The sequence below is a fragment of the Panthera tigris genome, chromosome A1 (assembly GCF_018350195.1).
Source record: "Panthera tigris isolate Pti1 chromosome A1, P.tigris_Pti1_mat1.1, whole genome shotgun sequence".
NCBI lineage: Eukaryota > Metazoa > Chordata > Mammalia > Carnivora > Felidae > Panthera > Panthera tigris.
Genome location: NC_056660.1, coordinates 139,815,075 through 139,829,315, shown reverse-complemented (window position 1 = coordinate 139,829,315; position 14,241 = coordinate 139,815,075). Strand labels below are relative to the sequence as shown.

Below are 14,241 nucleotides of genomic sequence, written 5' to 3'. Positions count from 1 at the left end.
GCATGTAGTAGGGACCCAATAGATATTCACCAAACCAAGGAATGATTAACTTCAATCGCAATTCTCTCCAAAATTAATTTCTTGGTACACCCTCAAACTGGGGTTCTGAAGTCAATTTCTTGTTTCTCCCTTGCCCTTTTGATGCCAACAAGCCCTGTTATGCAGAAGAAATTCAGTTAACACCACCTATCAGGTGAATGGCCAACCTTCAAGCAGAATCTGGTTGCAACAGAGAGCTAAACCTTGGCAGATGACCTACATGTAGAGTAACAAGTACTTGTATTGCAATACCTCCCCCACCTAGAAAAGAACAGAGCAGCAACATGGCAGAATTATATGTAACAATAGAATGAAATCCAGAAAGAGGGGTAACTGTGACATTTCTGAGAAGGAAAAACATCTTGGAGTCCCTTACGTGCTTTTTTTTTTTTTTTAATGTTTATTTACTTTCGAGAGAGATGTAATGCAAGTAGGTTAGGGGCAGAGAGAGAGGGTGACGCAGAATCCAAAGCAGGCTCCAGGCTCCAGGCTGTCAGCACAGAGCCTGGCACGGGGCTTGAACTCACGAGCCGTGAGATCATGATCCGAGCTGAAGTCAGACTCTCAACTGACTGAGCCACCCAGGCACCCCTTCACTTAGGTGCTTTCAGTGCAAGGTTGTCCGTTCCAGCCAGCCACGCTGTTCAACTTCCCGAAAGAGGAAGAAAAACAAAGCAGATGAGATGATGGACGTGTCCTTCCCAGGAGCTGCCCATTGTGGATAAGACTACAGGGCGAGGAGGACTCCAGCAAGAGAAAAACCCTGAAGAAGCAGGGAGTCGTACTGGAGAGGCTCCAGCTCCAGGAACCACAATGAGGGGTAAAAGTTACACGAGCACATTCTAATCACTCCACTCCTGGTCTAGAGGCCAGGGCAAAAGAGAAGGGCCAGGGGAAACACAAGCTGCGTAAAGGTAGAAGAATGGCGAGTTATGCCTAAGAATAGAAAAAGAAACATCCTAGGAAGTCATGGGAGGCTTTGAACCAAGTGTAGCATCAACAAAACACTGTCTGGGGCAGAGTGTGATGCTTGTTTCCACTCAATGGCTTAGAAGAACACAGCTTCAATGAAATTCCCTGTGCCGTGTCCTTCCTTACTGGCAGCTACTAAATGATTAAGCAAGGCTGTAAGCGTTAGGCGAGAATCCAGAGGAGGTGAGCAAAATGATCACGTGGGGGAGAGAAAGAAGCCAGGAGGGGCCTGAGGAGAATAGATTGGCTTCTTTTTTTTTTTTTTTTTTTTTCCTCAACGTTTTTTTTTTTTTTTATTTATTTTTGGGACAGAGAGAGACAGAGCATGAACGGGGGAGGGGCAGAGAGAGAGGGAGACACAGAATCGGAAACAGGCTCCAGGCTCCGAGCCATCAGCCCAGAGCCTGACGCGGGGCTCGAACTCACGGACCGCGAGATCGTGACCTGGCTGAAGTCGGATGCTTAACCGACTGCGCCACCCAGGCGCCCCTAGATTGGCTTCTTAGCACAGAAGCGGGAGAGCTGAGCTGGGACCAGGGTGAAACTGTGCCCTGGAGAAAGTATCTGAGAGAGGATCTCTAGCACCACTGAAGCCTGGTGAGGTGCCCTCTGCCCAGAGCTGGGACAGCTGGGGCTCAGCCTGCCTCCTGTTCCCTTCTCATTCTCACACACCATCTACTTCAGCAGTTGCTGGCCTTTTCTCTGGTTCAGTTCTTCTGCATATTCCATAATTTTTCTGATGCCTCCTTTATGAGGGATACTGAGCTATACGTGGAGGAGGGGAGAAGGGAATATAAACCATATCCCATGCACTATGGCAACTTCAGGTCCATTTTGCTCCTAGCCTAATTTTTACACAAATCTGTCATTTGAAAAGGCCAGCTGGGTTCAAATAAGGTCTTCGGCAAGTATTAATGGTGGGATGGGAAGGTCATTCTATTCACCTAGGTGATAATGTGATAGTCTCAAAAACGTTGTTCACACGTTTAGTTTCACAAAAGAATGGTTCAAACGTTTAGTTTCACAAGAGAATGGTTCAAAACTAACTGAATGAAGAAGGCAAAAGAATGGAATCCTAGAAATCAGAGCCCATTAGTATCATCTAAGTATATTACCTGTATTTACTAAAACTCATGTCCTTTTTCACATTGAACGTCTGCCCAGCTACAATTGCCTAGTTAAGGTAGCAAGGTGGTATTCAGAACAGAGAAATATGTCTTACTGTCCTAAAAGTTGCCTGTCCAGTCTTGCTACTTTTAAAAGTTGCAGAGAATCACACTCTGTGAGTTCAAATACTTCCTTTTATGCTGAGTAAATAAACTTGCTTCCAAGTTAGGATGAGCAGATAGTTCCAAACACTACCCACTTAATGGCATTCAGCATGAAAGTCCTGAATGTGATTTCTAAAATGAGTGATGAGGACATTCTGAACCTTTAAAACAGGGAGCACAAGTTCTTCATGTGCTTTTGGGTCCAAGGGATATTCATATGCACATTGTAGTCTCGATCTTTTGGTGTTTGTATTTGTATATCTTGCTACATCACTACGTGAAACAACCAGGCTTTTTATTCATTTAAGTGTCCCTGGGGCATCCAGACTTCAGCCAGGGCACCAGGTAACCAGAGGTAGGGGGAGTGGGAAGAAGCTCAAAGAATTGAAACGTCATGCATTTCACACTCTCGCTGGAGGGCATTCCTGAGTTCACAGGGGGAAGTGTTCTAGGTAGAGGGCTATTAGAGACCCTTGGCCTCCAAAGGCCTTGGACCCGTTCCACTAGTTTATGGAGGAACAAACTGAGGCACACATGTCTGGAAGATGATTAGTTATTCTTGGTTTTGTGTTTCCCCCCATAACAATAGGTTCTCTTAGTGAGCAAAAGAAGGGAATTAGATAGACCAAGAACCTTGCCCAAGGTCATTCAGGGCTTCATGGCTTTTTGTCCAAGTTCTAAATGTTGCTGGCTTGGGGATTCACCTGAACACTGCTGACTAATGACTAGGAGACAAAGGTCTCCTCTAGAAGTAAGTGCCACCTCGCCAAAGAAATAATCCTGGTGAAGCTTTACATGTTAGCTTTTTGCCTTTTTTTTTTTTTTTTTTTTTCCGAGCTTGGAAGAGGAAGAAAAAGAAAAAGAATGGATTGAACTATTTTTTTCCCAGGGTCAAGATATGGATCTGAGGTGTAAAGAGGTGGACAGAATTACACTTGGCTCTTGGCTTAAATGGGTTTGATCGATTGTTAAGGGCCTCCTATTACATCATTTTATGTTCTGCTTTAGAGCTGGAAGGAACAGGGTCTCGGCTGCCCCTAGAGGCAGTATGACCCTGGGTGGTCTCCTCCTTCACTGTTTCCTAGAAGCCAAACCAGGCACACAAATGTTTTAATTAGTGTATACTGGGCGGGACTATGCAGTGTTTCTAAATACTAAATTAGTTGCCAATATGTAAAAACAAGCTGGTTGTGGTTTCTCCCTTCTCCTAAAACACAAAAACAAAAACACCAAAACCTGGCCACTGGGGCCCCCATTCTCAGGCCCGCAGCAAGGGCTGGGAGTGGTCAATGACTTCCCCTGCAAATGGGGCATGGACCCTTCTTCAGCCAGAGCCCTCAGGCCCTGCTACTCCTCTGGGCTAAGGGCCAGCTTGGTCCTGCCTCACAACCTTTTCCTCCCCTATTTTACTGGCACCCATGTCTATTGAGAAGCCGGTGCTGCGGATTTTTCTGACTCGCCTGTGCATTCAGACTTACCCCTGCTGGGTTCCTTCCTGCTTCTCAAAGCCCTGCTATCTTCTGGGAGGCATCCGCACACTGGACAGTCTCAGCGGCCAATCGGTGCACTGCTTGCATCGTGCGCTCTCAAGTGACACTTGTTCATCCTCACAGGGTTTTCTGGACCTGCCGGAAAGAACATGGTGGTGTGAAGTTTAGACCAGGTGCCAGGCTAGGTGGAGAGAGATATTCGTGCAGGTGATCTGTCTGTTGTGCCAGCCTTGGGGGGTAAGGGGGGGCGGAGCCATCCTTTCTTGAGAGTGTGACCCACTCAAGATTTGAGAAACGCGATTGGATGGTGGGGTGGTGGGGTGGTTACACGCCTCGCCAGTGCCATCTCAGGAAAGAGGAGAAGGGCCCCCCACCCACACCTGCCTCCAGAGGTCCCCTCCAAGGAACTTCTCTCAGGGCCTCCTTCTGGGGCCAGGCCAGCCTTAACCGGAAAGCAAGCAGTGAGGAGCCTGTCCGAATCGCCAGCGATGCCAGCAGAGCGCCGGGCCTCCTGGCAGACTACCAAGAACTGCTTAGGGAAACACATGGCTTCTCTTTTGCCCTGCAGGTACAGCTCCAAGGTCAAACAAGGCTGGAGGGCTGCCCAGGTGAGGAAGGACGGGCATGGGTTCCCACAGCCCAGAGAATAAAGGGGCATTTTCACTTACATTGCACCCCTGCCTTGTCCCCTCCTTCATGCCTGGCCCTGTGTAGGTTCTGTACTAGGGTCACCAGACTGGCAGCTGGTTTAGTTCCTATGCCTTTTCCTTCTCCTTCCCCAAACACCTAGTTTTAGGAAGTATTTAACAAGTCTTGTGTTTAAACAAGAACATGGCTGGGGCCTGGGAACGCCAAGGAACAATAGGCAGGGAGCAATGACCTTTCTCATAGTCCCCTAGCCTTTGCTCACAGCCCAGAAGTTACTGTATGAATTTGGCAAAAATCACACTGCGATCTGTGGGAATGCAAGAGAAGCCAGGAGAGAGGAGAGAGAGGCACAGAGACCGAGGGGGCATGAATATGCAAATACAGTTCGGAAACAAGTTCTTAAAGCTAATGTGTCCCTGGCAAACATTTCTGATTTCCCTAGGTTTGCAGGAAAAGGAGGCTTAAAGAGCTGCACTGCGAGTTATATCATACATTATCAGGGTACACACATGGATTCACAGTATGATTTAGATCCAGGAGAAAAAACATGATAGGAGAAGTGAGAGCATGAACTTTACTGCTTAAAAATAAAATTGATGGCTTGCGAAAGTACACAATTTTGATTCTATAGGGAAATTACTGGGTGTCATAAATGATTTGTAGGAAGTCAGAGCATATTTATTGAGCTACTTGTAAGTGCGTAACCTCTGGTTTCAAGGAATTCGTGGTCTAACTGGTTTGAGAAGGCATGGATTTTGGAAAGGATTAACAAGAATAAGAAAACAAACGTCAGCCAAACAGAAAGAACACTGTAGTAATAAGGACACTTCTTAGCAAAAACCAGTGTTCTCAGTTTTTAGGACAAAGAGAAAGATCCATCAGGGAAATTTTTGCTGAATTTGGCATTTATGATGTTTTACCATCTGCACAATGTCAACCCAGTGTTTGGCCAGACAAGAACTATGTCTTATGTCTAGCATTTAGAATACGTTGATACCTAGAGTAAGTGCGTGTGCTGGGTGGCTCAGTCAGTTGAGCATCTGACTCGTGATTTTGGCTCAGGTCATCATGATCTCATGGTTGGTGAGTTCGAGCCCCGTGTTGGGCTCTGTGCTGACAGTGTGGAGCCTGCTTGGGATTCTCTCTCTCCCTCCTCTCTCTGCCCCTACACGTCTCATGGGCTTTCTCTCTCAAAATAAATAAACTTAAGAAATTAAAAAAAAAAAGAAAGCAAACAGATCCCATTATTCTCAGGCATTCCCCTTAGGCATTCTTCCCAGCAGAAGCCAAGGATTATCAGAATCACCAGGTCTCCCCATAGCTGCCAGGTCATCACCCGTGGTGAGGCTCCTTCACCAGAGCAAAGCTGGAGTAACTGTGTGACTATGTGAATGTGGGCAAGTCCCTGTGTCCCTCGAGCCACTATGCCATCATCTGTCAAGCAATATCCATTTCACAGCATTATGGGAACGTGAAAAAATAAAACACGGGCAGGCAAAGCTCCTAACAAAATGCTAAAAGGAGTATAGTAAATGGAACATGCTTTTGTAGAATCCATTCTAATTCGCGTGGAAGAAAAGTGCACATTTATCTGCCTCGAAAGACTTTTCTCATTTTTTTGAAAACCTTTATTTGTCCTTCCCTTTCCAATTAAAAAAAAAAAGTTTGTCCATGGATAAAGGGAATTTTCTGGGGAAACATCTAGCATGGCAAACCAGGAGAACCATTCCAGAAGGACTTACAGCCTCTCAGTGGGGGGCTCTTGCTTCCCAGAGCAGGCCAAGTGAAGCGACAGCAAAGTCAGGGCAGACAGGGTAAACCCTGTGGTGACGGCTGGGCAGCCTTTCTCTGGCAGCCGCTCTGTGAGCCACAGCACCCTGCGAGCTACATCTCTCTCGCCTTCTGCTTGGCTGGAAGCAGGCCATGTGGGCGGCTTGTTTCAGTGTATGAGCTTATCAGTGAAAAGATGTTTAAGTGGACAGGTTCGAAATGAGGCTGTATAAAGTCCAGGTAATTGGTCACGCACATCTCTCTCTCCTCTATGAGCTCCCCTCTCAAGCCCCCCTCACGCCAGCCTTTATTGACAGTCGGATTGCCACCTGAGTGTCCATTTCCTTGCTGTACACAGGATAATAATGATGGCAGCTCATAAGGCTGTGGTGAGGATTACACGAGATCACGTAAGGTCAACCCTTAGCAAGGCGGGTGGCACGCGGTAAGCACTCAGTAAGTGGGAGCAAATATTAGGGCTGATGAATGTGACAAAATCCTGCAAGGTAGATGTATGAGTTTGGGGTTCTCCAGAGAAACAAAACCAGTAGGATGCATCTATACATAGAGAAACTGATTTTAAGGAATTTGCTCATGTAATTAAGCCTGGCAAGTCCAAACTCTTCAGGGTGGGCCGGCAGCCTGGAGACCTGGGAAAGAGCTGATGTTGCAGGCTGTCTGCTGGCAGAATTCCTTCTTGCACAGGGGAGGTCAGTATTTTTGTCTCCCTTCAACTGACTGGACGAGGCCCACCCACATTACAGAGGTCAATCTGCTTTACTCAAGTCCACCAATTTAAATGTTAATCTCATCGCAAAACACACTCACAGAAACATTCAGAATAATATTTGACCAAATATCTGGGCACTGTAGCCCAGCCAAGTTCACACATAAAATTAACCATCACAGTAGACTTTACTAGCCCCATTTAAAAATTTTTTTTTAATGTTTATTTATTTTTGAGAGAGAGACAGAGTGAGTGGGGGAGGAACAGAGAGAGAGGGAGACACAGAATCTGAAGCAGGCTCCAGGCTCTGAGCTGTCAGCACAGAGCCCGATGCGAGGCTCAAACTCACGAACCGTGAGATCATGACCTGAGCTGAAGTCGGACGCTTACCGACCGAGCCACCCAGGTGCCCCCTACTAGTCCCATTTTAAAGATGAGAAGCCTAAGGGTCCAAGAGGTTAGGACCATGACACCCTGGGAGTAAGTTGAAAAGCTAGGATTCAAACCCCGGAGTAAACCAGGGCCCAGGACAGTACCTGGCTCACCACAGTCCTTCAGGATTTGCTGCATGTGTTTATGTCTCCAGAGTCCCATTTCTTACCCCTTACTCTGGATCCTGGAGAGATAGGACACAGAGAAAGATTATTTTTCTTGAGGAAGAGACAGGAGGGAAAAGCAAACATTGGGAGAACATTTGGCACACGCAGACTTCAGAGGAATGCAACCAAATTGTGGAGGGAGATGAAGGAGTGTTGGGGACCTGAGCAGTGGCTCATAGAAGGGTCTTGGGGGGAAACATAGGAAGCGAGGTAAGGGGACAAGGACAGACCTGTGCCCCGATCTCAGGGCCTTTCTTCCAGGCTGCTCTAGACAAGGTGGCCAGAGACAGTCTCTGAGTAGATGAAATAGAGGTGTGAGACCTCGAACAAAAAAGAGACTGCCAAGAAGGGACAGCATCTCAGGCAGCAGCCACGGAGAACACACCAGCCATAGGCAGGTGTGGTTGGAGATGGCAAGACCCAGAAGAGACTGATTTTGGAGGCAGGGCAGCCTGTGCAGGACTTTGGACTTCCTCCCAAGCGAGATGGGAAGCCACAGGGGTTTCTCAGCCAGGAATGACATTATCTGGTGACCCCACTTCTGAGGGAGTGGAGAGGTCAGACTGTTTAGATTTCATTGCTCACTGAAGATCCAGGTTTATATTAGCTGCCCTTGAATCTGAAGACAAGCTCTTCACAAGTAAATACTTGAAAAGTTACTCAATTTAAAATCTAAATATTAAATGAGGGAAACTCTCCTAACCCATTGGAACATTCTTCTGCTTTCTGCTTCCCCCTGGTTCCTGAAGGCCCATGATGGAGCAGAGGGCCTGAAGCTCCTGGGATTCCTTCAGTCCTTGACCTGGGTGGACCCACATGGGTCTGGGGCTGGGCACAGAGTGCAACAGTGGCAGAGAGGATTGCTGGCCTAGAGCAAATGACACAGGCAAAAGAAAGAAGTGGCTGGACCTTCTGCTGAGGAAGAAACATGGGGGCTAAAATCAGAACTGTCAATTTATTCAATTAAGTTAATTAGTTATTTTTTTACTTGAAATCCTGCAGTGTATTACTCCTAAGTTAAAGACTCAGCTCTGTATTGTAGGACACAGACCTTTGGTGATGTGATCCTGATCACCTGTCCAGACTCATTTCTCCCTCTCCCCAGAATCCTCTACCCTGCCACCACCTAGTCTAGTCAATCGTCTCTCACCTTTCCAGAATCAATTTGGATGTCACCTGCCCAGGAATTCTCCTCTGATCTCTCTTACCTTCTTAGACCCAAAGCTTATCCCTGGTAGATGTGTCCCATCACATCATAGTTGCTGACTTGTCCATATCCCTAACTAAAGCACAGAGCCTGCTCCTCGAGAATAGGGATGGTGTTGTAACTACCTGTGCTGATCCTTCACACCCTATCTGGCACTCGGTGGAAGCTCAATAAACACAGGTTGAATGAATAAGTGACCAAGCAAGGCCAGCGGGAGTGACCAGAAGCTGATAAGAAGGACTCTGGGGTTCAGAGTACACAATGCTTTCCTCCTTTAAGGGCCAGCCTGGCAGCAGACGTGGACTGAAGAACTAACACTTGCTGAACATATGTGCTGGGCTAGCCTCTGTGCTAGGTGCTTGCTGTTTATATCATTTTCTCTTAATTCTTGTAGTTATCCTGTAAGGTGTCTATGCACCTTCCTCTGTGTTACAGTTTAGTTCCGCATTTTCCTTGCACAGCTGCATTTCCATCCACAGCTCCCCTGGAATCTTTAGGGAGTTGCCTATGACTCCACAGGCAGAGCGAAAACTAGGAAAGAGCTTACAGGAAAAACAGATTTTCCTCCAGAGCTGGCACTCTCATGCTGGAAGTCTGGGTATCTTTTCTTAGCATCTACATGAACTCAGTTCTCTAATCTTGGAATTTGAGAGCTGAGAAGGACCTTAGAAATCATCTAGTCCAGTTCCCTCATTTGACACATGAAGGGGCCAGTGGCTTGCCCACGGCCACTCAGCTTGTGCGGAGGCAGGGTGGAATCACTCAATCTCCTGACTCTCCAGCTTCCCCACGCACACTTGGCCATTCTGGTACTTGATTTTGCTTATTGGAGTCTCTTAGTCAAAGAGCCCTCTTACAACTTCTAACTGCATATTGTTTTGTGAGAGAAAGAACTTCAACTTCCAGGGTGGCTAGATGTTACAACAGCGCGTCTGGATCTACTGGAACTAGGGAGTTCAGGGGAGCTCGGGAGCTCAGAGGAGATGCGGTCTTGATGGTGAGGGAAGCCCAGGGAGCAGCAAGCTGGAACTCATTCCCAGCACGGCCTTCCTTTCGCAGATGCCAAGGGGGAAAACCAGGGGTCTCAGACAGTTTCACTTAACATTTACTAGATACTAGGAACTGGAGGAACTGCCCTCAAACCCTTACAATCCAGAAAGCAGATAGATGAGTACAGATATGACACGGCATGGAAACAGGCAGAGGAAGGCAAGCAGGATTTTTCCTTGGAGAGTTTCCTGGAGGAAGTGGCTCCAAGCTGGATTTGAGGGAGACACAGAAGAGGAAGCCAGCCATCTCAGACAGGAAGAAAGGTGAGGGCAGACTCTGAGGGACTGGGAGGGATGAGAGTGTAAATGAGAGCAGTGCTTCTCCAAGAGTCATACCTGGACCAGCAGCATCGGCAGCAGCTGGGAAAGAGTTAGAAACATCTGTCATTGGAGCCCACTCAGCCCTACTGACTCAGAACTGCTGGGGATGGGCCCCCACAATCTGAATTTAACAAGGCCTCCGGGTGATTCCCGCACCCCTTCAGGTTAAGGCCCACTGAACCAGATAGTTCTGACTTGGAAGTCCATGGCATCCTTGCTCCTGTGGAAAGGCTCTGGGACAGCAGGGACAGGCACAGCCAGAATGTGGTGCCTGTCCTCTGGTTCCCTCTGTAAATGCCCTTTGGGGTCCGGTCCTTCTTGGACTTTTTGGAGCATCAGATGCTGCACTACGTACCTTATGGAGGCATCTTCCTCTCCTCTCCGAGACACAGAGATCAGGACTCCCTGTGATTCTCAGTGCTGACAAAGCCAATACCAAGTGACATGACCGTGTCTCCAGCAACCTCATCATTCTTACCACGCGAGAGCCCTGTGAGACTTCCTTCGTGGCCTTCTCACCTTCTCTGTGTCCTTAATGACACACACCTCACCCTCTCTTATGGACCTGCTCTGGCGCCTTGTTTGAAATGGACAGCCACTCCGATATTGTTCCAGCATTCCCTATGCACTTCTGCTCTGTTTCTGTCCGTCACATCAACCCATGTCTATCCTATGATTCCCTTTCTAGTTCGTCTCTTGTCAGTCCTCCTAACCTCCAATTGAAAGCACCGTTCACGAAGCCTGAAGCTTGTGTTGTTTTGTTTCACTGCTGTGTTCTCCGTGCCAGCACGGAGCCCTGTCATATGCAAGGTGCCCATGTCCAGTGGGTGAATGGTTTCTACCATGTCACTCTGCGTGTGTGGCTTCAGTTACAATGGGTTGAGCTGGGAATTGGCCTCTAACCTGACGGCAACTTCCCAATGGCTGGCCAATGGCTGAGGTCTGACGTGAGAACTTGGTCTCGGCGACAGGGTGAACGCATCAGACGCCACCGTTGGGGAGTCTGTGAGGTCTGGACAGGGAAAGTGATAGTACGATGGTGCTAAAGAGGGGCCACAGGGTAAAGGCAGCAGAAGCCTGATGAAGAGAAAAGGGTGGTACAGAGAATTAGTCAGCAGGGACAGAGGTGGTGCAAGTGGAGATAGAGAAAAGCTGAGTCAACATAATAGCGGAGAAACTCCAGTCTGATAATTCCAGAGAACGACTCTGGAAATGGGTGTTGAGATACTTGAGGGGCTCTACTATCCTGAATGGCGTCCTGGGGGGCCACGAAGCCCAGCTGTGTGGCTGGGTCCTTCTTCCTTCATTCTCTGCACATCCTAAAAACAGCTCACCATTGGCTGTCAAACCTGAGGGGTCTCTGGATCCTTCCAGGCACCTGGCAACACAGAGTCCAGTACCAGCACATCTCTTGCTGTGGCAGGGGCTCCCGGGGGCTGGGCTGGGCCAGCTCTCACTCCCATAGGAAAGGCTGAGGCACTGGGGCAAAAGTGCCAAGGGTGCGGCTGGGGCAGATGCCCTCAATCTATTCCAGGCAGCGGTGCTCAGCTGAGGTGTTCCTTTGAAAGCGTAATAATACGTACGGGCAGCTTGTGCAATTCCACTTTAAATGCGTCCTTCCCCTTTATTACACGCAAGGAAAAGGTCAGGGAGAGGCCCTGTTATGAAGCCAAGTCAGCAAACAAAATCCCCTGTTTGATGTTCCAGTGTGGCCCTGCGGCGGCAACCCTGAGGCAAGGCCGGGGTGAGGCAGGGGGTCAGAGGGTGGAGGGCATGCACAGGGAGGAACACTACCTCTGCTCCTTACTTGTTTGTGACTTGACTGACCACAGAGCCTGGCCTCCTCTCTGCCTGACTGCCCGTCATTTTCTGTCCTGAGGCCCTTTTCAAGGATGTACCTGGAAATCTTCCCACAGGTCCTGATAGAAGACCAATCTTTCTCAATTGCTAATGCAACTCTAAAACATTTTATTTTGATTCTGCTCAACATTGAGATTATGGGGGTTCGTACATTTTTCTTAAGTGAAAAACATTCTGTCCAGATAGCGTGATAACAAAAGCTCGTTCATTCCATGAATATTTATTAAGTTCCATTAAGTGTTAGGAGCTAGACCAGATATTGAGGAAGCGGCAGTGACAAGACAGAAATGCCTGCTTTCACCGCTTTTGTCAACAGCAAAGACAGATACTAAGGAAATAATTCTAAACATGAGAAATAGTATGAAAACACTATAAGGTACCCTTGGAGCTTATAAAGGGAAAACTGGGAAAATATTTGCAAATCACATATCTGAGAAAGGGTTAATATCAAAAATATATAAAGAACATAAAGAACTCCTACAACTCAACAGTAAAGAACCCCCAAACAATCCAATTAAAAAATGGGCAAAGGATCTGAATAGATATTTTCCGGCTAAGGTATACAAACGATCAACAGATACATGAAAAGGTCCTCAATATTAATCATCAGGGAAATGCAAGCCCAAACCACAAAGAAATCCCCTCACACTTTTCAGAATTATCAGAAAGACAAGCAATACACCAAGTGTTGGCAAGGATGCAGAGAAAAGGGAACTCTTGTGCACTGTTGGTGAGAATGTAAACTAGGGAAAACAGTGTAAAGGGCCCTCCAAAAATTCAAAATAGAACTGACCATATGATCCAGCAATTCCATTTCTGAGTATTATCCAAAGAAAACAAAAAGACTCTCCCCCAAAGATACCTGCACCTCCATGTTCACTACAGCATTATTCACAATAGCCAAGATATGGAAACAACCTAAGTGTATCCACTGATGGATGAATGGATAAGAAAATGTGGTACACACAGACAGGTGCACGCACACATACATGCACACACACACACACACACACACTTGAAATATTATCCAGTCATAAAAAAGGAAACCTTGCCATTTGTAACAACATAGATGGATTTGAGGGCATTATGCTAAGTGAAGTAAGTCAGAGAAAGACAAACGCTATGCGATTTCCCTTATAGGTAGATTCTAAAACAAATCAGAAACAAAAACAAAAACACCCTGTGAGCTCATGGATATAGAACACAGATTGGTGGTTGCCAGAGTGGGGAGTTGAGGGGGGGAAAAATGGATAAAGAAGGTCAAAAGGTACAAACTTCCAGTTGTAAAAGAGTAAGTCATGAGGACGTAATATACAGCATGGTGATTACACTTAATAATACTGTAGTGCATATTTGAAAGTCGCCGAGAGAGTAAATCTTGAAAGTTCTCATCACCAGAAAAAAATGTTATGTGTGGTGACAGATGGTAGCCAGAATTACTATGGTGATCATTTTGCACTATATACAAATAACGAATCATTATGTTGTACGCCTGAAACTCATATGTTATATGTCAATGATACCTCAAAAATAATAAAACATAAAAATTGCTACAGAAGTCTTTAAGCATTCATTTATTTTTATGTAGAAAAAAGGGAAACACCGTTTTCACTTACCCATAATGCAGAAGTGAGTGTCTCGATGGACATGGTGAAAAGTAACTTCAAGCACCTATTTTTAATTAAATATAATTAACTCCTACTTAGCAAACTGGTTTTCAGTCTTCTTGACAAACTTTTAGTTGCTTTAATTAGCATTAGACTCAGCTGAAAAATCACAGGAAATTCCATCATCATTAGGAAGTCAAGCTCCTTCTATCCTCTTGCTCTGCCATCTTCCATGTGGCTTCTGCCTCATGGTCTGAAATGGCTGTTGGATATCCAGCCATCATGCCCACACTCTAGGCAGCCTGATCTTTCTAGACATTATACATGATACTTCTACTTACGTGCCCCTGGCTAGAACTTAGACACATGGCTCTTTCTGTCTACAAGGGTAGTTGGTTGGGAAACGTGGTATTTACTCTATGGCTGTGTATCTAGCTGAAAACAGGTCACCTGTTGCTAAAATAGAAAAAAACAGATACAGGGGCCACTAGAAGTGGCAGTTAATGTCCTCAGGGTTGGGATGATATAAATATTAAGGGGGAAATGCTTTTCAAAATTATGCTATCCTAACGATAATGACTTTCCTAAAAAGGTCAAGTGGCTCTCATTTATTACTCTAGGGCACAACATTGCTACTGTCAGAATGGAGAATAATTTCCCACAGAGAGGCAATACTCAGCT

At 46.5% G+C, this 14,241-nt stretch overlaps 1 long non-coding RNA gene across 1 annotated transcript; it reads right to left on the bottom strand.

The window, feature by feature from the left end:
* Positions 1-617: 617 nt before the first annotated feature.
* Positions 618-7,495, bottom strand: LOC107179422. Its single transcript, XR_001510035.2, has 3 exons — positions 7,454-7,495; positions 3,761-3,907; positions 618-687 (listed from the first exon to the last, which is right to left on the bottom strand). It is a non-coding gene; the product is annotated as an uncharacterized LOC107179422 (long non-coding RNA).
* Positions 7,496-14,241: the final 6,746 nt, after the last annotated feature.